This window comes from Crocuta crocuta, unplaced genomic scaffold (genome assembly GCF_008692635.1).
Source record: "Crocuta crocuta isolate KB4526 unplaced genomic scaffold, BGI_CrCroc_1.0 scaffold1016, whole genome shotgun sequence".
Classification (NCBI taxonomy): Eukaryota; Metazoa; Chordata; class Mammalia; order Carnivora; family Hyaenidae; genus Crocuta; species Crocuta crocuta.
Genome location: NW_027533328.1, coordinates 1,382,456 through 1,407,736, shown reverse-complemented (window position 1 = coordinate 1,407,736; position 25,281 = coordinate 1,382,456). Strand labels below are relative to the sequence as shown.

Below are 25,281 nucleotides of genomic sequence, written 5' to 3'. Positions count from 1 at the left end.
CTTCTTCATCTCTTGCTACAGTCTTTATTTTAAAGTCTAGATTGTCTGATATAAGTATGGCTACTTTGGCTGACTTTCTTTTGGTGACCATTAGCATGATAGATTGTTCTCCATCCCCTTACTTTAAATCTGAAGTTGTCTTTAGATCTAAAGTGGGTCTCTTGTAAACAGCATAAAGATGGATCTTGTTTTCTTATCCATTCTGTTACCCTGTGTCTTTTGTTTGGAGCATTTAGTCCACTGGCATTTATAGTGAGTACTGAAAGATATGAGTTTATTCCCATTATGTTTCCTGTAGAGTTGGAGTTTTGGTTGGAGTTTTGGACTCTGGTCCTTTCGAGTCTTTGTTGCTTTTAGTCTTTTTTTTTTTTTTCTTTTTTTCTCCCTTTAGAGAGTCCCCCTTAAAATTCCTTGTAGGGCTGGTTTAGTGATAATGAACCCCTTTAATTTTTGTTTTTCTGGGAAACTTTTTATCTCTCCTATGTTGAATGACAGCCTTGCTGGATAAAGAATTCTTGGCGGCATATTTTTTTGATTCAGCACATTGAATATATCCTGCCACTCTTTCCTGCCTGCGAAGTTTCTGTGGATAGGTCTGCTGAAAATCTGATCTGTCTTCCTTCGCAGGTTAAGGACTTTTTTCCCTCGCTGCTTTCATGATTCTTTCCTGGCCTAAGTATTTTGTGAATTTGCTTATGATATGCTTTGTTGATGGTCAGTTTTTGTTGAATCTTGTGGGAGACCTCTGAGCTTCCTGGATTTTGATGTCTGTCTTTCCCCAAGTTAGGAAAGTTTTCTGCTGATTTGCTCACATAAACCTCTACCTATCTTTCTCTCTTCATCTTCTGGGAATCCTATGATTCTGATGTTCCTTTTTAATGAGTCACTGATTTCTCTTATTCTTAAATCGTACCCTTTTGCTTTAGTCTATTTTTTTCTGCTTCATTATTCTCCATAAGTTTATCTTCTATATCACTGATTCACTGCTCTGCCTCATCCATTCTTACCACCATGGCATCCATTCAAGATTGCAGCTCAGTAATAGCATTTTTTCTTTCATCCTGACTAGTTTTTACTTCTTTTATCATTGTAGAGAGGGATTCTAATCTATTTTCGACCCCAGCTAGTATTCTTATTATCATGATTTTAAATTCTGGTTCAGACATCTTGCTTGTATCTGTGTTGGTAAAGTCCCTGGCTGACATTTCTTCCTGCTCTTTCTTTTGGGTAAATTCCTTCATTTCATCATTTTGAAGGAAGAAAAGGAATTAATAAGGCTAAAAAAACCTTTAAATTAAAAAATTGAAAACAACACACACACACAAAATCAAATAAATGATGCTAGATCCTAAGTGTGTTTTGTTTTGGTTATTGAAATGAGCTAGATTGATTAGAGAAAAAAGGGGGGAAAAAGAAAACATTTGAAAATTTGAGAAAATAAATACGACAAAATAGAATAACTTTAAATGATGGAAGTGAATTATATATATTATATCATATTATATCATTTTAAATGATATTTTATATCATTTTATATCATTGATGGACTCATCAGTCAAGTTGGCAGGGAGTTTTGTGGTGTTCCTGAAGAGTGAGATTGCCCCAGATGGGTGGAGCTTAGTGTAATGGCTCCATTCTCCACTAGATGACTCTGCTTAGCTTACTGGGATGGATTGTTGTGGTGACTGTAGGTGTGTCTGCGCATGAGTGGGCTGGGCGATAATGGCATCACCTAGCTATGCAGGCTCTAGTATTGGAACTCTGCTCTCCTGCACCAGGAATTGCCCCCCCATCCTTTGTCTCCAGTTTCTGACCACTACCCACTTTTACACTGTCTGTGACCACACCATAAAGTTGCCAGGTGGCACCTCCCTCCTCAGTTTTATCTCATATACATCTGTGTTTCCTGACCCCTCACTTCTGAGGGACTGTGGCTTTGACCCGCTCAGATCCTCTGGGGGAGGGTCTCACCAAACATTGGCGAGGAGCCGGCTGCACCCAGGAACATTTGCAGGACTGTGGAAAGGAAAAAGTTCATGCAATCATGTAGCAGCAGAGTTTCCAGGATTATAGAAAATCACGTGTGGCTTCAAGACCTCCCAGGCCCACTCTGCTCCTGGGGATTCACCATTGCCACCAGGGCACCTCTAGGTATTTGAGCTGTGGGGTTTCAGACTCTGCACTCCCCCTGTTTATAGAGTTTTAATGGAATTTAAACCCTCCTCCTTCTCCTTTCTCCCATTTTAGTTCAGTCCCTGCAGCTGTTTCCACTTTTCCGCTTTCTTTCCAGCTGCTTTTGTGGTGTCTTTCCAGGACCTTCCCACTGCCTCCATCCTCTCTCTGCAAACAAAAACAGCTCCTTGCCCTCCGTGTCTCCTCTCTCCCCCAGTTCACCTCTCTGTACTGCATACCTGTTGAGTTCTGTGGTTCAGGTTGTGCAGATTGTTGTGTTAATCCTCAAATCAGTTTTCTAGGTGTGCAGTATGGGTTAGTGTTGATTTGGCTGTATTTCATGTACGCGAGATGGAAAAAAGACTTCCATGCTATTCTCCATCTTGGCTCCTCCCTCTGATTTCATTTGTTAATATTCAACATATGGTAAACTTTGTGGAGGAAGAAAAATCTATTCTTGGGTTATGATGAATGACTGATTATTACAATGCAGAATGTACCGTTGGGACATATCCTATAAATTTCTGTGCCATTGAATATTACACAAAAGTGGTTGCCTGTGGATCTTGGAATTGCTCAGTAAAAAGAAACATGTTAATTAAGACATTCTCAATTCACCACACAAAAGTATGTAAATTACAACTCAATATAAGGTCAATGAAAGGCTATTTTCTTGTTTTATACAATAATACCTAAAAAAAGAATATGAGACACACAAAACTACTCCTCAATAATTATAAGGTACAAATTTAGCCTATAAATGTGAGAATGTTCAGTTGGAATGCAGTTGTCTCCACTTACATTCTTTCTCTAGGGCCCAACAAAATTAGCACTGACATACCACAAAGCACATACTGATTTGAATGTACACTGATTTAAAGGCAGGATCTAAATTGTTTGCATAAGTTATAGTAGTATTTAAAAGATAAAAGGAGAACACTTTGTGGAGACATGTAGTCTCCAACTGGTTTGTAACATTTTTCTTTGAAAGAAAGCAAGATATTTAGTATCAGGATTTACAGATACAACTTGAGCTACAAATAATTGGTCTATTTTTTTCTCTCATAAGTCCAAGGTACTGTTTCTTTGAAGTATTATACAGTCTAATAAACAAAAAAACCTCAAGACAAACCTACTAATATGTACAAAAAATAAAGGAACTGGGTCATTGTCATAAAGTAAGCAAGTTTATAATTTGACACTACTCTTATAATTTGATTCTACTCGTAGAAATATGTCCATAGGCTATCTATAGTTGATTATATCTTGGATTTAAAAAATAGATAGGGAGTTATTGTGAATGATATATGCTTTATGGAATGGTAAAATTGAAAATATATGAGAAGCCTAATTTTAGTGATTTTTTTTCACTTTTATAGATAGACTCAAAATTATAAAGGACTTGAATACCTATTTGAAAATCTAGAAGATATATAGGTAAAATTCATTGTAGATCTTGAGATATATTGATGAGAAATAGCTCTTGAATTTTAGCTAACATGGAGATATGTAAAGGAAGAACCACACTTTAGTGACAAAACCTTCTGATTGAGTAGTACATGTGCAGTGGGGTGGTAGCAGGGTCAGATTTTCATTCAAGTTAAATAGATGTGAGAGAAGAGACATTCTACCATTCGACAAAATATCCAGTCTATAACATATAGATTCAAAGCTTCCTTCTCAGGCCTGGGAGACTGGCAGGAATAAGGGAGCGCCTAAATTTTCAGGATCAGGTGGAAATGTTTTCATTAAAAACAAGAAATAGCCACCAAAGTAGAGAGCAAATAGATTGGACCATAATATTATTTGAGAATTGAACTGTTGAATTGAGGGAAAAAATAGTGGTATTAAGTAAAAAAATATATATTATGATACTTCTTAAAATGTAAGAAAGATTTTATTCAAGATTATTGCAATAAGAGAATTATAATAGGGGAGAAAGACCAGAACCTACTCTAAATACATAAAAGATACACAGTGATATATGGCCAACAGCAGAGTGAGAGGTCAGTGTTGAGAAAATTACTGAAAAGGAGATCATCAAGGATAGGAGGATTCTTGCTAATGCAACTTAACAGGATTCTTGATGAATGTAGACCATAGTGATCAGGCCTCAAGGATGGATATGAAGAATTTGATCAGATATTGGAGGTGCTCACATATTAAGGATAGGTGCATTCCCATCACACTGACTTAGCAAGGTTTTTGCTAAAACTGGACTCGGCAAAGAGCAACACAGTAGCCAAATGTAAAGGCTTGAGAAAAGGTATAAGAGGAGCCAACCAAACATTTGGTCAAGGAAAGCCTTTGTCAGAAGGCATAGGCTACTTTGGAGTAAGTAAGGCCTAGAATGGGTAACTTAATAACATAGTATTTATTGAAGGTTTAATCTGTTTCAGATACTAGTAAGATTATCTTCTTTTTATTATAATATTAATTGTAAATTAAAGAATAAATTATAAATAAAATAAAAATAATAATTATAATCACATAATTATATAATTTGTGAGCTCAACACTCCTAGGAGGTAGAAAATAATAGTGTACTAACTTTTTCTTGAGGTATATAGACCTAGATAAAAGGAACTTCTGCTTTAATTCAACCTGGAGCAAATGAATCAAAGTTACTGTCCTGCTGAAAATAAAACAAAGACCAAACAAAAATACAAGAAACAAAAATGATACGAAATGTATGAAACCCTTTAAGATGCTGAATATCAGGCAATGAGGGAAAGTGAGCCCTAAAGAGACAAGAAACAATATAAGTGAATCATAAATTACTCTGTAATATTGCCTTGAGAAGTTTCTAAGGCAGCAGTTGAGACATAGAAAGACCATCCGTAAGGATTAGAGACTCCAGCACTTGGCACCCAGACTAAGAGTAATGCTTGCCATGAGGCTATTTCCATCTCACTGATGTTACCTCCGTTGTCAAGCAGGTTTAACTATTTCCTCATCAAGCGCTTGGATATATACAAGCTTCATTATGAAATTTAAATATTTAGCATTGTTAGAAAGAGTTAACATATGATAGATAAGTATTTCTTTCTCAAACACAAAATGTCACTTATTTTTTCCATAGTTTTAAAAAAATGTATTATGAACAATATAGGTAATGTTCCTTTGTCTGAGGCCGGCTCCGGCAGGTCCAGGGGTCCCTGAAGGATGGACGGTGTCGGCGAGGGAGGGGTGAGAGAGCCGCTAGAGTCTTTCTGGTCACCAGGCAGGCATCTCTGCTCTGACTGGGGCTTAACTGTATTTTATAATTAAGTGTTTGGGGGACAGCACATAAGTGGCAGTTGCCTTAGACAATGATTTCTGATGACAAACTTCTTTGATATGTAAGAATTTCCCGGAACATAGATTTGTAGAAGACTCCTGCATAACCTTTATCAATAGTGGTAGAGGTAGGGGATTTAGATGCTTATCCTATGGGGAAGGAAGGTATCTTTAGCATACCAGACAAGGTTTTTAGCGTAAAAAGGGTGAAGTTAGTTCTTTGTGGGCAGGGGTCAATAGCTTGTTTAAGAAGTATCTAGAAAAGCAGGTCTTTCAAGAAACACCTTTGCTCCCATAATCACAAAAGAAAAAGTTCCTCAATAGGTTCCTTCACAGGGTGCAATCAGCATATTCAAGGCCAGAATAAGTCACTGCCTTGAGGGGGGTGGCCTGTGCTCCAAGCAGAAACAATTAGGTGGGGGTGGATATCTGTCCTTAACTCTAAATTAGGCTCTTTGTCACAGGGCCAGACTCAATTGTAACTCTTGTGTTCTTAGCCCCCTTTATTATGTAAGTCTTGGATCTGCAAGGCCCATAGGAAGAGCCTTTTGACAATCATCCACAATGCTTTCATCTGAAATCTCTTTTGAAAAGGCAGGAATATGCTTTTCCTTATGAGGAATCTGTGTGGGGAATATCGGTCTGATCTGGAATATTGTGAGGCCTGGTCAATACCCGCAGGCTCATTTCCAACATGAGCCAATAGTGGCAGAAGGAGATACCAGTTTTGGTTTCTCATGGCAGGAGCTGTGCAAATGCTGCCATTTCCTCGTTGTGACTGTCATCCAGCGAGGCCAGTGCAGCTGCCAGCATTCCTGTATATATTGCATCATAGAATTCATAGAGACAAATTTGTGGCCCCAATATAGCACCTATGAAGGAGTCCATGGAATGAGTTTTGAATTTATATTTAATTTTGTTTGTCTTAATATGATAGAATACTTACAGTTGACTTTTTCAATACATTAGCCAAGAAACAATGTTTCCTCCCTTCAGAGAGCTTTCATTTTATAAATGCTGAAAGACCTTCTTACAGTGAAGTTTATGCCATTTGAAGGAAGATATATAGACAGAGACCCACATACAGAGAAAGAATAGGTAATAACATTGAAGAGGAAGATTATCCAAAGAAGAGAGACAAAGAGAGCAAGACAATGCACAAAAGTCCTTGGGTTTCAATAGTCATGGTTCCTTCTCTGGGCTTCCTATTTGTCAATATCTTTGTTGAGCTTATCTCTCACATTGAGAGGCAGACCTCTCAGGCCAGCCTTTATGGAAAGGAGTAAAGTCTGATATTCAGCAATTTTGAATCAGGGACAATAAGGATATATACAATGAAAATGTGTTTTACAGATAGTCCTCATCTGATAATACTCTCATGATTTTGAAGCTAGCATCTGTTTTTAACAAAGAAAACTTTATTATGTAAGACTTTCTTCCTTGTTGTATCTTTGTGTGTGTGAGTGTGTGTGTGTGAGTGTGTGTGTGTGTATAGATGGATCGGTGGATAGATAGATGATAGATAGATAGATAGATAGATAGATAGATAGATAGATAGATAGATTTTTAGATTAGCAAACATTAACTCTGATGATGGTTTGGATATTTTATTTACTTTTAAAAGTTCTTTCCAGTGGTTTCCAGATAATAATAACAGTGTTACTAATAGTACTGCTACTAATAATAGTAGATTAAAATAAATTGTTTTCAGGAGAGAAGTTTGTATTACATTTTTGTTTTCATGTCCATACATTAATTCAAAGTTTTTCCAACTGGTTTTTTTTGATAACTTACTATATGCCAGACAGTGTTTTAAGAATCAGAGATTAATGTATAAACAACACAAAAAATATTCTGACTTAATGGAGTTTACATTCAGGTGAAGAACAACATGTTTGTGTTTCTTTTCAAAGATTATTTAGATTTACACAGATTCTGAACAAAGCCACTAAATGGATATAGATTTTACCTTTTCTTTGTTTTTAATTGGTACATTTATCCCCATAAGTCGATTTTTATCAACTGTGTACTGAGAATCTGATTTACTTTCTTAAACTCCAAAATTCCCACAATAATTGGTCATCTTCTTTGAATTAATATGTATCATGTACATAATATGTAATCTTCTTTGAATTGATATGTAGTTAAGACTATCAATCATTTCTTTCCCCAACCCCCCCCCACTCTGACTCTCTCTCCTCTTTTGTTATGCCCTTCAAATTCTGAAAATCAAATTTCTCAGAGTATGTTTTCTCACACTGAAGTCCTTGGTTATAGATATATGGAAGAAACATACAGCTGTGTTCCTTATAATCAAATTCCAGGAAGGCAAGTCAGGATGAGTTTGATATTACTTTTCTGTTTACAGTAATCAGCTATCAATATAAAATAGATGTTCCTTTGTTTTATGTGAGCAGAAACTACAGCAATGGTGAAATGGTTTAGACACACCAGTGCAATTGATTTATGCCATCACAGATGAAGGATTAAAAATGGATACATGATATCTTTTTGACACCAATGTTATTTTATTCCTGGCTGAAAGAACTAAATCCTCCAAAATCAGCAAGATTTTTGTTTTTAGTTGCTTATTTGAATGTACTGATTTTTAAAAGTCACCATAAGGTGTTACTTATTATAAAAAATCAGGGGCACCTGAGTGGCCCAGTTTATTGAGAGTCTGACTCTTGGTTTCAGATCAGGTCAAAATCTCACAGTTCGTGGGTTTGAGCCCAGCATCAGCCTCTGCACTGGCAGCAAAGAGCCTGCTTTGGATTTTCTCTCTCTCTTCCTCTCCCCCACTTGCACTGTTTCTGTCTCTCTTAAAATAAATAAGCTTTAAAAAAATTAAAAATTACCACAAAATTTCTGACTTTTCTTTTACTGAGAGATAGGACTTAGGCCACTTCACTTGGAAATCAGGCAAATTTCATGACTTCTCAGTGAAACAATATATCACGAGGTGACCATGTGCCTGTATCTGGGCCCAGTCCTTAAGAGAGTAGCAGCAAAGTGTCTCTTGGAATATGCACTCCTCTTTAGAATCCAGCTGTCATATCATAAAAATCAAAATCTTATGGAGGGTTATAAAGATGCTCTTGTAGACAGTATCATAAGAGTTTGCAGACAAAATTACACATCAACTGCCACATATGAATAAATTTTCTTGAGTGTTCATTCCTGAGAACACTTAGGGTGACTGAAATATGTGACCACAACCACTTGATGTAACCCAAGAGAGAACCATGTAGTTGAGTTTGGTCAACCCAGAGAAACACCAAAGAGAACAAACTATTATTTTAAGCCACTAGGGTTGATTTGCTTTCTTTGCAGAAGTAGGTAACCAAAACTAATCCCTTCATATTTTAAAATATTTCCAGTCAGAGTCTCTATTATGTTGATGAAATGGTTACAATAAAGCAAGAGACAGGAGATTATTCTTCCCTTTCTGGTACTGGTTAGTTTCATTTTTTTCAAAGTTTTGGAGGCAGTATTTATACCAAGTATCTATTTTCCAAATGTAAGAAATTTGTTATTGTCTATTTAATTCATCAGAATAACAAAAGATAGTTGATCTTTTGTCAAATTCTTTAATGTTATGGTTCTAATTTCTCAAGGTTAAATAGTAATAAAAAAAGCAGCAGCTTGGATTTCATCCATTAGATTGTATGATTATTTATCAGAATTTTCCACATTCTCATTTTGAATATCCAACCTATAGCATAGACTAATTTACTGGATTATATTTGTTTCTGATAAAATTTCTTTGTAGCTATGTATTTGCTGTGTTTATGGATCATTTTTATCAACGTTTAATTATCTCTAAATCTTCACTATAATTGCTCACCTTGTAAAATTCTTCTAATCCACATGGTCCAAAGACATTTATTCCTTAGTCACTGTTTTTGTTGCTCTAATATTTCCCCCAAGGTATGAACATTATTGGAGACCCTTTCACCTTTATTTAATATTTGGGAATTTGATAAAGAGAACTTCCACGCTCTCTACTCTCTCCACACAGTGAATAAAAGCCTCAAGCCATCATATACTATGGCCAAAGAATTATCACATCTTAAACCACAGACCCATCAAATGTTTTGTCCTTGAGATCATCTAGCAGTTGCCTCTGTAACTGTATATTGACATGTGCTATAGCTGTAATATTTCTGAAAATTAATTCAGCTAGTTTTTAAGTATTTGTGCACTAATTAAGGGAAAATAACCACTCAAACATTTTATTTTCAGTATTAGCATGGACTATATTTCATATCCCTGAAACTTGTGCAAAACAAATTTGCATGTAAGAGGGATATCCTTATCCTCTATAAAGCTCTAGAAAATCTACCATAGTTCTCCTTTCTGCAATGGAAGCCAAGTTTTATAAATTATGTATTTAAGTTTTTGGCAAGTGATCTGTCCCCATGATTTCTCAAGTGCGAAGCATCATTCTTTCACCCAGTCAACAAATAATTTATGAAGTATATTTTGTGTGCCACATGCCTTCTAGGTCAGGATCTACAGAAGTATCTACAGTACTCATGCCATTATCAAAAGTCAGACAATAAACAAGTAACACGGACACAAACAAATTAATTTTATGTTGTAAGAAGAGATAACTAGAAAATAAACAAGGAGTTTTACAGATAGCATTGCAATGATGATGATGGGCAGAGAATCTTAAATGTTACAAAAAGACTCAGACATATCAAGGATAAGTGGAAGTCATTTAAGGCAGAACAAAAACAAGCTTTATCTGAGCACTAATAGTAGGTAACATGGTGGAGTTTAGTGTAAAAAAGGGAGAGTATTTTGAAAGTTGAAGGAGAAAGATGTTCAAGTATATTAGGGATTATATTTCATAGGGATACATTTGTATTTTGTTCCCCAGACATCTAGGTAATTAAAACAAATAGACACTTTTTAAAACAATCTTACAAGTATGTTTAGATCTTATTATGTGTATATCTATCAGGCTGGAGAATTCCCATTTTTCTGTTATATAGATAACAGATAGAAATGATAATGCTAGATGATAGCTGAATAGATGATAGATACAAATAAATACACCTGTGTCCCTTTTTAAATACTCTGAAATTACAAGATTGCTTAAATAATATCTAAAATTTTATAATGCTGGTATAGCTCCTAGAGTACTAGCACAATGCTGAATATCTCATTAGTGTTATTGACCAATTGACTAAGTTGTATACTTTCAGTTTTATAGGCATTGTTTTTGAAAGTTACCTTTTTGATTGTCAAGCATTAACTTCTCCTTCTGATTAACTGAAGACTGAATTTGGGGGCTATCCCTTATTGGGATATTCTTGGGTAAAGCTTTATGCTCCTTTTTTCTACTCAAGTAGAACCAGTGAATAGTCACATGACTTAGGCTCAGCCAACTGGATGTTCCCTTCAAGGTCTTTAGTGAAACAGCAAATAGAGCCAGCAGGGTTCAAATTTCTAAACTAACTATAGGATGCTGACTAATTTTCCCCTTTACTCTGGTTTATATTCAGTAACTGCTTGGAAAGCTACCTATCCTTCCCATAGCATTGGTTCTTTAGTTCTGTGATTTCCTAATATTCCTAATAATAATAAGCTTCTGTATTGCCAGATAACCAGGTGATTTTTATGATACATTGATTTACCTTCATATATATATATATACTAAGTTTATTTACTTAAATATATAAACAAATATCTATTTATTTAAATATTATAAATTATATTCACTAAGGGGATATTTATCAACACTTTCTGAGAAAAAATGCCAACTTCGGTATTAAATTTAATTGCCAAAATAGGTTAATTAGTGACTCTTAGTGTATTTATACCAATACAGAATTCTGTAGCTCTGAAAAGGCATATGTTTGCTCTGTAAAAGACAAATTGTTGAACAGATATATAACTAAACATTTGGTTAATAGATATTACAGAAGTTTAAAGAAGCAAAACTTGATCCTATATTAATAAAATATATATTTTATTAAATATTTTCATTTTATGTATACTTGAAGTGAAGTATATAGGAGCCATAAGATATTAGTCAACTAAAAGACCAGATATTACTAGTGTGATAGAGAAAGCATAAGCCTTCTATCCACACTGATCTACTTCTTTTCTCTGACATATATGTTTTACCCTATAAATTTGTTCCTATAAATTTCTATCTCCCCCGCCCCTCCTCTTAAAAGCAGATGAGTTCTCATCTTCTATAGAATTTTTTGACAGCTAGAATTGAGCACTCTAAAGTCAGAACTCATTTGGCATTTTTAATTTTTTATGTCAATTTGCAAGTATGATAAGGCTAGTGTTTGAGTCACTAGATAGAATATGAGCCAGTTGAGGGAGACATTATACTTTATTATATTTTTTGGTTTCATTTACATAGTTTGCCTAAATATTTAACACAATTATTGAAAAGATATCTACAGACCTAAAAAAAAATAGTGAGACACAAGGCTAAGGGAAAAATGAAATTTACTGGATGACATTGTTACCTAAAGGAGGACATACCAGTTGGAAGAACCATTTTCTCTGACCTTCAACTCTTCATAAATTTGCCCAGTGCTTCTATAATCCCTGAGCAGAGAGATGTTCTTGTTATGCCATTCAGAAGTTTGTCCTTATTCTCCTTTAAGGGATTCACTATTGTGAAAACTGACAATATGCTTGCCCATTTCTAAGTGCGAGTAAACAGGTCACCAGACCCCCCAATCCTGAGTAATTACTGAAAGACTGAGTGAATCAGAGGTAATTTAATTGGCTCTCCAGCCTCAGTAGGCCCAGGTTTCAGCTTTGCCTGAGCCCTTTTCTAGAACAGGAAAACTTAGCACAGTGCCTTTATTATATTAAGAACTGAAATGTCTGTAGGTTCAAAGATAATATGTGTTGGCAGTGACTTTTGAAAGTTTATTTTACAGTACATTATTGCACACATTTATTTACCTTATAATTTTCCCTTGGCAATAGTGAATTGTGTGTCCCTGACTTATTAAAAGGCAGACCTGCGAAATGAATTTTCCATTTTTACTTCTTACCTCTCTCCACAAGCAGTCCAAGAAGGACTTAACTTTCTCTGGTTAAGTTCTGAATTTTGATTTCAGGTTGATGTGTTTGTATGTGGAGGTAGTAGGGGTTTGAGTGTGTTGTGGGAGACTTGAGGTAATATATAGCTTGAAAGATGCAGAAAATATGTGCATTCGTTTGCCTGGGGCTGCCATTACAAATTACCACGTAGTGACTTAAAACAACACAAATTTATTCTTTTACCTTTCAGGAGGATGTAAGTCTGAAAGTAAAGTGTTGGTGGAACAATTGTCTCCCTACAGGTTCTAGAGAAAGTTCGTTCCTTGCCTCTTCTCAGCTTCTCATGATATCTGGCAATCTGGCACTCCTCAATTTGTGGACACATCACTCGAATCTCTGCCTGCCTTGTCACATGGTGTTCCTCCCTGTGTCTTTGTGTTTCTCCTTATGAGGACATACTTTTGTTGGATTTAAAGCTCACCTTAATTTTTATGACCTCATTTAACTAAATATATCAGACAAAAAATCTTTAGGGGTGATACAATTCAACAATCAACAATATGAGGAGGAAAGACAGACAGAAGAAAGAAAGAAAGAAAGAAAGAAAGAAAGAAAGAAAGAAAGAAAGAGAATTAAAAAGAAAGAAGAAAGGAGGGAAGGAAGGACAGAGGGAAGGTAGGGAGAGAGGAAGAGGAAGAGAAAAGAAAAAAAGTGCCTGAGAGGAAAAGTTGGAGAAAATGTGAGAGCCTGTGTATTTTGAATTGCTGAGAAAAAATATTTAAATTGTATTGGTTTTGTTTGATTTTTTTTGAAAGGGGAGGGTCTTTTTGAGTAGTTATCATTTATTATAGTGAAAGGAAGAGGAGAATATAAATTTTTATCTTGGATGATAATCTCCTAGAAGACAGGAACTTGGATATTAACTGCTCAATCCCTTAGGATATTGAATAACATAAACATAATGTGCAGAATTCAGAAAATAACTTAAATGACAAATACTCATGAATTAAAAATATACTTTATGAATGGCATCTTCACCTGAGTAAAGACTGGATTCGCTTTTTCCATTTTCATAGCCAAACTACTTCTTTTAATGTCATTTCATAAAAAATTAGATTGGAGGGACGCCTGTGTGGCCCAGTCAGTTAAATGCTGACTCTTGATTTTGGCTCAGGTCATGATCCCAAAGTTGTAGGATGGAGCCCCATGTGGGGCTGTGCACTGAGTGTGGAGCCTGCTTGGGATTCTCTCTGCCCTTCCCCCCACTTTCAGGCACTCATTCTCAAAAAAATGATATATAGAATTAAAAAAAATTATATTAACATATTGATCCTTGAGAACATTTACAAAACAGTAGCTTCCAATTCTGGTACTTAAACACAAAACCTATCTCCATTATTTAATATCTGGGATGATTTCATGAAATATACAAATATTTAAAATAGTAGTTTCAGGCTGATCGTTTTATTGGTTTCTGAGTTAAATACAAAATTTAAATTGAATTTCAGATTGTTTTATGACCATAAATATAAAATGATTTTATGTCTTTTAATTACTGTTAAAACTTAGGGAAAAATAGTCATCAAATTTATTTGGTTTGGTTTTACTCTAGTTTTTAAAGTCTCTTATTTCAAGATTTTTAAAATATAATTTAACAACATATTCATGGAGTCACCAAATGAGGGAATGACATTTGTAGCTAATTTGAAATTCTGATATTTTGTTTTTTATTATAGATCATTTCCACTACAAAGAAATTTAATTTTTTAACCATATGGCATTTTATTTTTGCCTTTTCCTGTGTAAAACAAGGAAGTTAAGGATGCTCAACTGATCTTATTTTCATGTTTTAAAAAATATTTCTATTTTTATAGGTTTTAATAGGTGACATCTTACCTTGTGTTGTAAACATGAAGCTGTTTTTTATGTTAAACTGTTTATTTGAGATAATGTATTTGGAATAATAGACTATCCTCAATTGTAAGAAGTAACATAGAGAGGTCCCTTGCAGTCTTTACCTGTTTCCCCAATAATATTATCTTGCAAAATTATAGTACAGTAGCACAACTAGAATAATAATACTGTGAAAAATTAAGATACAAAATAGTTCCATCATATCAAGTATCTCTCATATTGCTCTTTATAACCACACTCACTTCTATCCAGCCAGCACCCATTCCTTAAGTTCTGGCAACCACTAATAAGTTTTCCTTTTCTATAATATTTTCAGGTCACAAATCTTATTATATAATTGGGATTGTGCCAAATGGAAACCTTTAGGGATTGGCTTCTTTCATTGAGCAAAATTCTCTGGAAATTTCATCGTTATAAATATATCAATAGCTTGTTCTTATTTCTGACTAGTATTCCCTGGTATGGATATAACAAAGTTTGCTTAGCCATTCACCACATGGAAAACATCCCAGCTTTTGGCTATTAAGAATAATGCTGCGGTGGCGCCTGAGTGGCTCAGTTGGTTGAGCGTCCGACTTTGGCTCAGGTCATGATCTCACAGTTCATGGGTTCAAGCCCGGTGTCGGGCTCTGTGCTGACAGCTAGCTCGGAGCCTAGAGCCTGTTTCAGATTCTGTATCTCCCTCTCTCTCTGACCCTCCCCTGCTCACTCTGTACCTCTCTCTTTCTCTCAGAAATAAATAAAGCATTAAAAAAAATAAAGAATAATGCTGCAATAAATATTCTTGTACAGGTTTTGATAGGAACATAAATTTCATTTCTCTGGGATAAATGCCAAAGAGTGTAACTCTGGGACTGTATGGTAATTGCATGTTTAGTTTTTTAAAAAAATGCCAAACTATTTTCTAGAATGGTTATACTATTTTACACTTCCATCAGAAATGTGTGAGTGATCCAGTTTCCTACATTCTCTTTTGCATTTGGTGCTGTCACTATTTCTCATATTAGCTTCTCTGATAGGCATAGAGTGATATTTCATTGTAGTTTAATTTGCATTTCCTTAATAGCTAATAATGTTGCACATCTTTCCACCTGTTTAATTTCTGTTACAAGTTCCTTTCTATTAAGTGTTTCTTTATGTCTTTTGTGCATTTTCTAATTATATTATTTTTCACTATGAAGCTTGGAGAGCTCCTTATATACTCTAGATTCCAGTATTTTGTTGGATATATGGTTTTCAAATATATTTCCTACTCTGTAAATTGCCTTTCATTCTATTAACAGATTATTTCAAATAGCAAACATTTTAAATTTTAATGCAGTTTAATTTACTAGTCTTTTCCGTTTATTAATTATACTTTTGTTCTCAATTCTAGAGACTGAACTTGTAAGAACTTGTTACCTTGTTCTAGGTTCCAAAGTATTTTCTTTTTTTTTTTTCCCCAATAGCCTATGCTCTAATAAGTTTACATTTTATATTTAAATCTGTGATTCATTTTGTGTTAATTTTATTTAAGGTATGGTATTAGACTGAGGTTTTTACTTTTTTCTTTTTGGCTTATGGATGTCCAACTACCCCATTTATTGAAAAGACTATCCTTCCTCAATTGCCTTTTTTACCTTTGTCAACAATCAATTGAGAATGTTGGTGAGATATGTCCGAATACTTTGTTCTGTTACATTGATCTATGTTTCTCTCCCTCTGCCAGTACCACAGACTTTGATTACTGCAGCTATATAACAAATTTTGAAATTTAGTAGATTGATTTTTCCCCTTCATACTTATTTTTTAAAATGACTTTGCTACATTATATCTTTGCCTTTCCATATAGATTTTGTGATAAATTTGCCCATATGTACAAAAAATCTTGTGGGAATTATTCTAGCAATTGTATTAAATCTGTGTATCAATTAGGAGAGAACTAACGTCTTTACTGTGTTGAGTTTTCTAGTCCATGAATACAGAATGTCTCCCCATTTATTTTCATCCTATATTTGTTATATCAGCTTCATGTGGTTTGCAGTCTACAAGTTCTATACAAGGTTTGTTAGATTTACATTTAAGGATTTCATTTTTTATGTAGTTGTAAATGATATTGGATTTTTAATTTCAACTTGTGTCTGCTCATTGCTAGCATATATTAATACCATTTTTTAAGAATTAGAAGATTTGGGTGACATCAGCAAGATAGTAGACTAGTAAGCTTCAGGCCCTATTCTCCCACAAAAGCATTAAATAAACAATTAGAGACTGGTGGAAATAACTTTATGGGATCTCTGGAAGTTATTCAAAGGCCTATAGCAACGAAAAATGCTCAACCAAGAAAAACCCATTCAAAATGGTAGGAAATTTTGTGAGATTTTTACTCAGATTTCCCTAAACCATTCTCCATGGTGGCCTGGCATAGTTTAGAGAAATCAAACTCAGCAGTGTAGTAAAAATATTATTAACAAAATGGGATTTATTCCTGGAATGGAAGGATGTTTCAGCAAATTAAAATAACTCAACATAATGCTCCACACTAACAGAATAACAAAAACAACAACAAAGATGCATGATAACTTGAATTGATGCTGGAAAATTGTTTGACAAAATTCAACACTGTTTCAGGATAAAAACAGTCAACAGCCAAAGAAATAGAAAAAAATACATCAATATTATAAAGACAATATTTGAAAAATCCTGAGCTAACATTATACTCAATGGTGAAGGACTAAAATATTTTCCTGTAATCCTGTAATATCAGCAAAAGAAAAGGATACTTGTTTTTGCCACTTTTATGCAACATAGTAATGGAAGTCCTAGGCAGAGAAATTAATCTAAAAAAATAAAGAAAATTGAAATTAGAAAGTAAAAAATTAACACTATATCTGTACACAGAAGATATGATCCTTTATGTAGAAAACTGTAAAGACTACACACACACACACACACACACACACACAGAATATAAAAAGTAATAATTCAGCCAAGTTGCAAGATACAAAATCAATTAATAAAAAGTCAGTTACATCTGTATACTTGAACTATGAAAAATATGAAAACAACATAAAGCTATTCCACTTACAGTAGCATCAAAAAAGAATAAAACACTCAGAAATGAATTTAACCAAGGAAGTAAAACTTTTATGTACATAAAACTCTAAAACATTACTGAAAGAAATTAAAGAAGACACCAACAAATGGAAAGGAATCTCATGTTTATGGATTGGATGACTTAAGTTCCTTAAGATGTCAGTACCACCTAATGCAATCCATGATATAATTGAATCACTATCAAAATCATAGTGACATTTTTTGCAGAAAAGAAGCCCATCCTAAAATTCATATGAAACCTCAAGAGAACCCAAGTAGCTAAAATTACCTTGAAACAGAAGAACAAAGTTAGAGGTCTCTTATTTCCTGATTTCAAAACCTCTTAACAAAACTAAATAGTGTAATAGTATGTAGTACTGACATAAAGACAGATATGTCTATATCTACATCTGTATTGGTATCTGTATCTGTATATCTATATCTATAGATATTGATATAGATATCGATATCTATATCAATATATATCAATAGAATAGAATAGAGATCCCAGAAATAATCCATCACATATATGTCCAAACAATTTTGACAAGATTGCTAAGATTATTCAATGAGGGAAAGAACAGTCTTTTCAACAGTTTTGGGAAAACTGGATAACCATATGAAAAAGAAAATTGGAGGGGCGCCTGGGTGGCTGAGTCAGTTAAGTGTCTGACTTCGGCTCAGGTCATGATCTCACGCTTCATGGGTTCGAGCCCCGCATCGGGCTCTGTGCTGACAGCTAGCTCAGAGCCTGGAGCCTGTTTCAGATTCTGTGTCTCTCTCTCTCTCTGACCCTCCCCTGCTCATGCTGTCTCTCTCTCTCTCTCTCTCTCTCTCTCTCTCTCTCTCAGAAATAAATAAAAACATTTTTAAAAAAAGAAAAAAGGAAAAAGAAAATTGGACCATTATCTTATACTACATTCAAAAATTAAATCAAAAGAGATCAAAGACCTAAGTGAAAACAATAATACTGTAACATTCTTAGAGGAAAATACATGGGGTACCTTCACATTAGATATGGCAATGATTTCTTAGATATCACACTAAAAGCACAGCCAACAAAAATAAAAGTAGATAAATTAGGCTATGCAAAATTAAAAACTTTTGTGCATAACAGTCCACTATCAACAGGGTTAAAAGGCTACCCATAGAAGGGAAAAAATATTTGCAAATAACATATCTCATAAAGAGTGATGCTCAGAAAATAAGAAGAAATTCTGTGACTAAAAATACCCCACAAATCCCATTTAAAAATGGGCAAAGGATATGAATAGACATTTCTACAAAGAAAATATATAAATGGCCCATAAGAACATAAAAAGATACTCAAAATCCCTAATCATTAGGAGAATACAAATCAAAGAGATACCACTTAACATCCATTAGGATGGTTATTATTAAAATACAAACAAAACAAAGCAGAAAATAAATGTTGACAAGGATGTGGAGAAATTGTACCTTTTGTGTATTGTTGATAGGAAGGTAAAATAGTGCAGCTGCTATGGAAAACAACATGGCAATTCCTCAAAAATTTAATTCTGAAGTTACCATGTGATTCAGTAATTCTACATCTGAGAATACCCAAAAGCATTGAAATCTGAGATTCAAATAGATATTTGCATACCCATGTTTATAGCAGCATTATTTACATTAACCAAAAAAGATGGAAACAACACAAGTTGCTTTCCATTCATTGATGGATAGAAGAGATAAAATGTGTTATGTACATGCAGTGGAATATCATTCAGCCTTAAAAATGAAGGAATTCTTGGCACATGCTACAAATGGATAAACCTTAAAGAAATTATGCTAAGAGAAATAAGACAATCCTAAAAGGACAAATTCTGTATGATTCTACTTGTATGATGTAATAGTCAGGGTTCTCCAGAGAAACAGAACAATGGCATATCTAGTAGGCTGGAAAAATCAGGGAAAATTGGATATTGTAGCTCAAATCTGAAGGCAGTTTGAAGGCAGTATTTGTTTTCCTCAGGGGACCTGTCTTTCTTTTAATGCTTTTAGTTGATTGGATGAGACCCACTCACATCATGAAGAGTAATCTGCTTTACTCAAAGTCTAATGATTTAAATGTTAATCTCATTTTAAAAATACCATCACACAAACATTTAGAATATTATTTGACTAAATATCTTGGTACTTTGCTGTAGGCATGTTGACACAGAAAATTAAATATTACAAGTCCATCTCTTATCAATTTGGCACCCATATGCATTTCTTTATGTAATACCTAATCTCTGGGGCACCGGGGTGGCTCAGTTGGTTGAGCAGCCATCTTCGGCTCAGGTCATGATCTCATGGTCTGTGAGTTTGAGCCCCGCTTCGGGCTCTGTGCTGAAAGCTCAGAGTCTGGAGTCTGCTTCAGATTCTGTATCTCCCTCACTCTGCCCTTCTCCTGCTCATACTCTGTCTGTCTCTCTCTCAAAAATAAATAAACATTAAAATAAATAAATAAGTAAGTAAATGAATAAATAAATAATACCTAATCTCCAAATAAAGACAATAACAAGGTCATATTTCTACTTATCATAATACAAGAACCCTATGTGTAACCAAAACACACTAAGACTTTCTCTAGAAGTGAATGAGAAATCTTGGATGATTTTTCACTCTCCCTTGATATCCTGTAACTTAAGTGCCAGTAAGTAAAATTAATGATATTTACCAGTATTGCAATTACATTTAGTAATATTTAACTATGAAGTAAAATTAGCAGCATTTACTTCATGGTCTTAAGTAAAATTAACAATATTTAGCAGTAAATTTTGACAATATTTAACAGTATATATACCATTTATTTATATGCTATAATACAGTGTTTCTTTACCTTGAAATAAAACCTAAGTCTTTATTCTTAAAGGATACGGACCATTAGTAGTTCTGCCTGAATTGCGTTGCTTTATTTTTCCATTGATTTTAATCACAGGGCATAGTGATACTAAGAGACAGCCTAAGGGATCTCCTGTACCTCTATTTATTCTTCCTTATCTCCATTGTGGAGTTGCAATCCATTTTATCCAGCGTTATTCAGTATCACACACCCCAGACAGCTTACTAACTCTCTTTGCCTGTTGATTCAGAATTATGAGGAACCTAAAGTGACCAGGTAGCAGTCTTAACTTCCTGTTCAATGGAATTATTATTATCACTTGCTAAAAGTATACCTACATTTGGAACTAAGACCTCTAAGTCAGCAGAATGTAAAATCATGAGAACAGGAAGAAAAAATTTTCATAGGGGTTTCGTAGGCTAATACAAGTGGTGCCATTCCCATTTCTACCCCTGTATTCTGGGACCCATTAATTTTGGATATTGGAGAAAGAGTACCATTTATTAGAAACTTATTAAGAGCATTTACCATCTCCTGGAGAACCTTGTCCCAACCTTGAAAGATATTGCCACCTAACTGGCACTGTAATTGGACCTTCAAAAGGCCATTCCACAACTGTATCAAGTCAGCTGCTTCAGGATGGTGGGGAACATGATAAGACCAGTTAACTTCATGAGCATGAGTCCATTGATGTACTTTATTTGCTATGAACAGGTTCTTGATTAGAAGCAATGTTGGATGGAATACCATAATAATGGATAAGACATCCTATAAATCCATAGATCATAGGTTTTGTAGAAGCATTGCATGCAGGAAATGCAAATCTGTATCAAGAGTAAGTGTTTACTCCAGTAAGAACAAAATGCTACCCCTTCCAGGATGGAAGCTGTCTAGTGTAATCAACTTGCTTAGCTTCTCAAATCTGTAGCTTTATGTCTCTGGCCAAAAATAGGAAGTTCTCAGACATTATTTGTTTAATACAGTTATTTTTTTAATCCCACCATCTTTTTCTCTTTCTTCAACTAGTTATTGGCATGAATGTTATGCACTTTTTTATGATCACATAGGTTTCTAGTCTGTTTTATTTTTACATTTGCTTTTATTTTATTTGCTCTCATTGATTAGTATCTATTTTTCTATGTTCTCATTTATTGATTACTTCTTTTTATTTCTTTGCTGTAGCTTTCTGTTTTTATTTATATTTGTTTCAAAGATGTTCATAATTACTCATGGAAGCACTTTTATTGTGACTGCTTCAAAATCATTGTCACATAAATCTGCCATTACTGTCATTTTGGTGATGGCATCTATCGACAGTCTTTTTGCATTCGAGATCTTCCTGTTTCTTGATATAACAGGTTTGTTTTTTTTTTTTTCTGAAACCAGGACATTATGGATATTGTAAGACTTGATCTTACCCAAAGTTTTTGTTTTAGCTACTTATTTGCAAGCTCAACAGGAGGAAGGGAAACATCACCATGATATTTCCAGGTAGACCTAAATGTCTAGATTCACTGCTGGGCCTCTGCTGTATTTCAGGTGGTAGGTTTTTCCTTTCCACTTAGAAGGAATGGGATTTCTGGGTTAGTATGTATTCTTCACTGATACCACATTGGGGCTGTCCTTGTTTCCGCTGAGTAATGGTAAAAAACCAGAATCTTACTGACCTTTCTCTGACACCATCTGAGTTGGGAGTGTCCAGGTGTCTCATCCCTTATGAGGATGGAATTCTAAGCTCCCTAGTTGGGCTTTGTTGGCATGGATGGTACGGGGCAATAGTTTTTTATGGTGTTCAGCAGAGTATATTGTGTATTACCTAAAAATTTTCTTTCTTGAAAAGTTGACCCTTTCTTGGTCCTTTGGCTAGAAAGAGCTGACTGTTATTTGAATTTTTTGTTTTTTAATATGTCCATTGCCATTTCCAGGTTGTTGGCTTCTTCAGCTCCATATCTGGGATACATGAGACAAAAAAGAATATCCAAGGAACTCACAATAGCATTATTTTTCTGTTCTCAAGATCCCTAGATGAGTTGGCTTCTTCTCTCCGCTTTTCAGAATCTTCATGTGTTGTTTTGTGTGTAACATTCAGGATTTTTAGTTGTATTGGTGGGAAAAATAGAGGAAAGTGTTCTTGTTTCTTCTTTCCAGAACCAGAAGTTCTCCAATCAATTTAAGCTTTTGCATTTAATGGTATCTTTAAGATAAATAATAAATATTTCCTTGAGGGGCGCCTGGGTGGCTTAGTCGGTTAAGCGTCCGACTTTTGCTTAGGTCATGATCTCGCGGTTCGTGGGTTCGAGCCCCGCGTTGGGCTCTGTGCTGACTGCCAGCTCAGAGCCTGGAGCCTGTTTCAGTCTGTGACTCCCTCTCTCTGACCCTCCCCTGCTCAAGCTGTCTCTCTCTCTCTCTCCTAGAAATAAATAAAAAACATTTAAAAAAATATTTCCTTGCAATTTCTTTTATCCTTATAATAATTTGTTAAATAGATAGTAACATTTTTTTCTTTAACAAGAGATAATCCTTATTTGCTAATATTAACATTAGGTATTACAAATTAATAATGATATACATGTTTAAATTTAATTATTTTAACAAGTATATTTCATAAAATGACATTAATTTATATTTATTTATAGCAAAGCAGCCAACTTAACAATGGGAGTAATTTAATAATAAATTTAATAAAAAATTATAGCTTGTTTTATTTGTTGTATTTAGACCAACCACACATTTTTTTCAGTTAGGTTAATTTTATATTTGAATTAATTACCAGGCCATTTTGGTTTTCAAAATTTTGCAGTCTACCCGGAAAAGAAACTATATATATTTTAATGTTGTAATTTTAGTTTTTCTGTTTTATGAGAGACATTTTAGCTTTTATATGCAGCATGTGAAATAATAAAGCCAAGGGTCACAAGAACAGACTAAACTCTACTAACTTTCCACATGAATATTAGTGACAATAAGATTACTTCTGATCTATACTTATTTTCCAAACCCAAGAGCTAATCTAGGGGAATTTAATATACGATTATGGTCTTACTGTGCTCAACTTTGTCATAAAATCTAAGGTTTTAAAAGCAAGATTTTCCTGGAATATAGTTAGGACTTTATATTTCCACTGATCAAGTCTCAGAAAGGATGAAGACTCTTTTAGAAGCTTTATTCTATTAAAAAAAAAAAAAGTGTAGGGGCACCTGGGTGACCCAGGTCATGATCTCACAGTTGGTGAATTCAAGCCCTATGTCGGGCTCTGTGCTGAAAGCTCAGAGCCTGAAGCCTATTTTGGATTCTGTATCTCCCCCCCTCTTTGTCCCTCCTCTGCCCGTTAGCTGTCTGTCTCTCTTTCTATATATATATATATATATACCTCTGTCTCTCTTTCTCTCTCTCTCAAAAATAAATAAACATTAAAACAATTTTTATAAAGTATAAATGCCATGGGAAAAATAAAAGATCTGTGTAAAGATTAAAAAGAGAAGGGGTTTGGGGTGCCAAGGTGGCTCAGTCGGTTAAGCGTCCGATTTTGGTTCAGGTCATGATCTCATGGTTCATGGGTTTGAGCCCCGTGTCAGGCTTGGTGCTAACAGCTAGCTCAGAGTCTGGAGCCTGTCTTCGGATTCAGTGGCTCCCTCTCTCTGACGCTCCTCTGCTCAGGCTGTCTCTCTCTCTCTCTCTTTCTCTCAAAAATAGATAAAACATNACAAGGGGGAGAAGAAGGGCTGAAATGGGGGAAAGGGAGAGAGGCAAACCATGAGAGACTGTTGAATGCTGACAAAAACTGAGGACTGACGGATATGGGGGGGAGGGGGGATGGGCATGAAGGAGGGCACTCATGGGGATGAGCACTCAGTGTTATGTGGAAACTAATTTGACAATAAACTATTTGTAAAAAAAAGAAATAAAAATAAAAACAAAAAAATAAAAAATATATAGCTATTCAGATGTCTACTTTTCTAATTTTGGTAAGCTGTGTTTGTAGGGATTGTATATTTTATTCAAGTTATTGAACTTATTTGCAAAAAGGTATTCACAACATTTTTCACATTACCTTTTCTTCACCTTAACAATTTTTTAAATTTAAAGTGATATATAAGATGACTTTATTCCTGCATCGTCTTAATTGTTGCTTCCTTATATTTGCCCTTTTCTCTTCCCACCTAGTGAGATTTGCCTTTAAGTTCAAGGATCTTTTTGTGTTCAGTGTTAGTATAGTGATAACCACCTTGCTAGGGTGAATGTCCACATGGACAGTTGTTCCATCAATTGTTTCTTGCTGTACTTATTTAATGAAGATGATGTATTTCTACCTGTAAACCTGGACTAATTGCCATTTTGTGTGTCTTCACACAACTTTGTATATCATCATCCTTTCAGATGGGGGTGGGTAGAACATTGTACTTCTGTATCAGGCCTTTGCAGAGAGGAGAAAACATAATGTTCCTGCAAATATGAGCAGGTGCATGTAAATGGCTATTACAGTTCTTGCTCAGATCAGAAGTCACAAAGAGATTGAACTTTATTTTGGCTGCTGGCACTTCAGCCATGGCTGCAAAAGGAAAGAGCTCACTTTATTGTTTTAATGTCTGTGAGATCTATGGTAATATCTATCCTTTCTTACATTTCCTATTTTCCTTTTTCTCTGTTTCTTTTTTCTTTCTTTCTTTCTTTTTTTGGCTTGGTCTCTAAGGGATTATTTAATTTTGTTCAACTTTTCAAAGTACTACAATTTTTGTTCTACATTTTCTCCAATACTTGATATGGTCAGTCTTTTTAATTTTAGCCTTACTAGTGAGTGTTAATAACTAATTATATTGAGCATTTTTTATGTTTGTTGTAATCCATATTTCTTATAACAGCAAGTAATGTTTAATGAGAAAATAGCAGCCGTACACAAGCATATTGATTTAATTAGAGAAATTTTTTATGAAAAAACTGGAAGGACAGATATTAAACACAGAAATA

General features: G+C 34.6%; 1 pseudogene; it reads right to left on the bottom strand.

Annotated features, from left to right (window-relative positions):
- Positions 1-24,419: 24,419 nt before the first annotated feature.
- On the bottom strand, positions 24,420-24,863 carry LOC144218290 (large ribosomal subunit protein uL24 pseudogene; annotated as a pseudogene).
- Between the last annotated feature and the right edge of the window lie 418 nt (positions 24,864-25,281).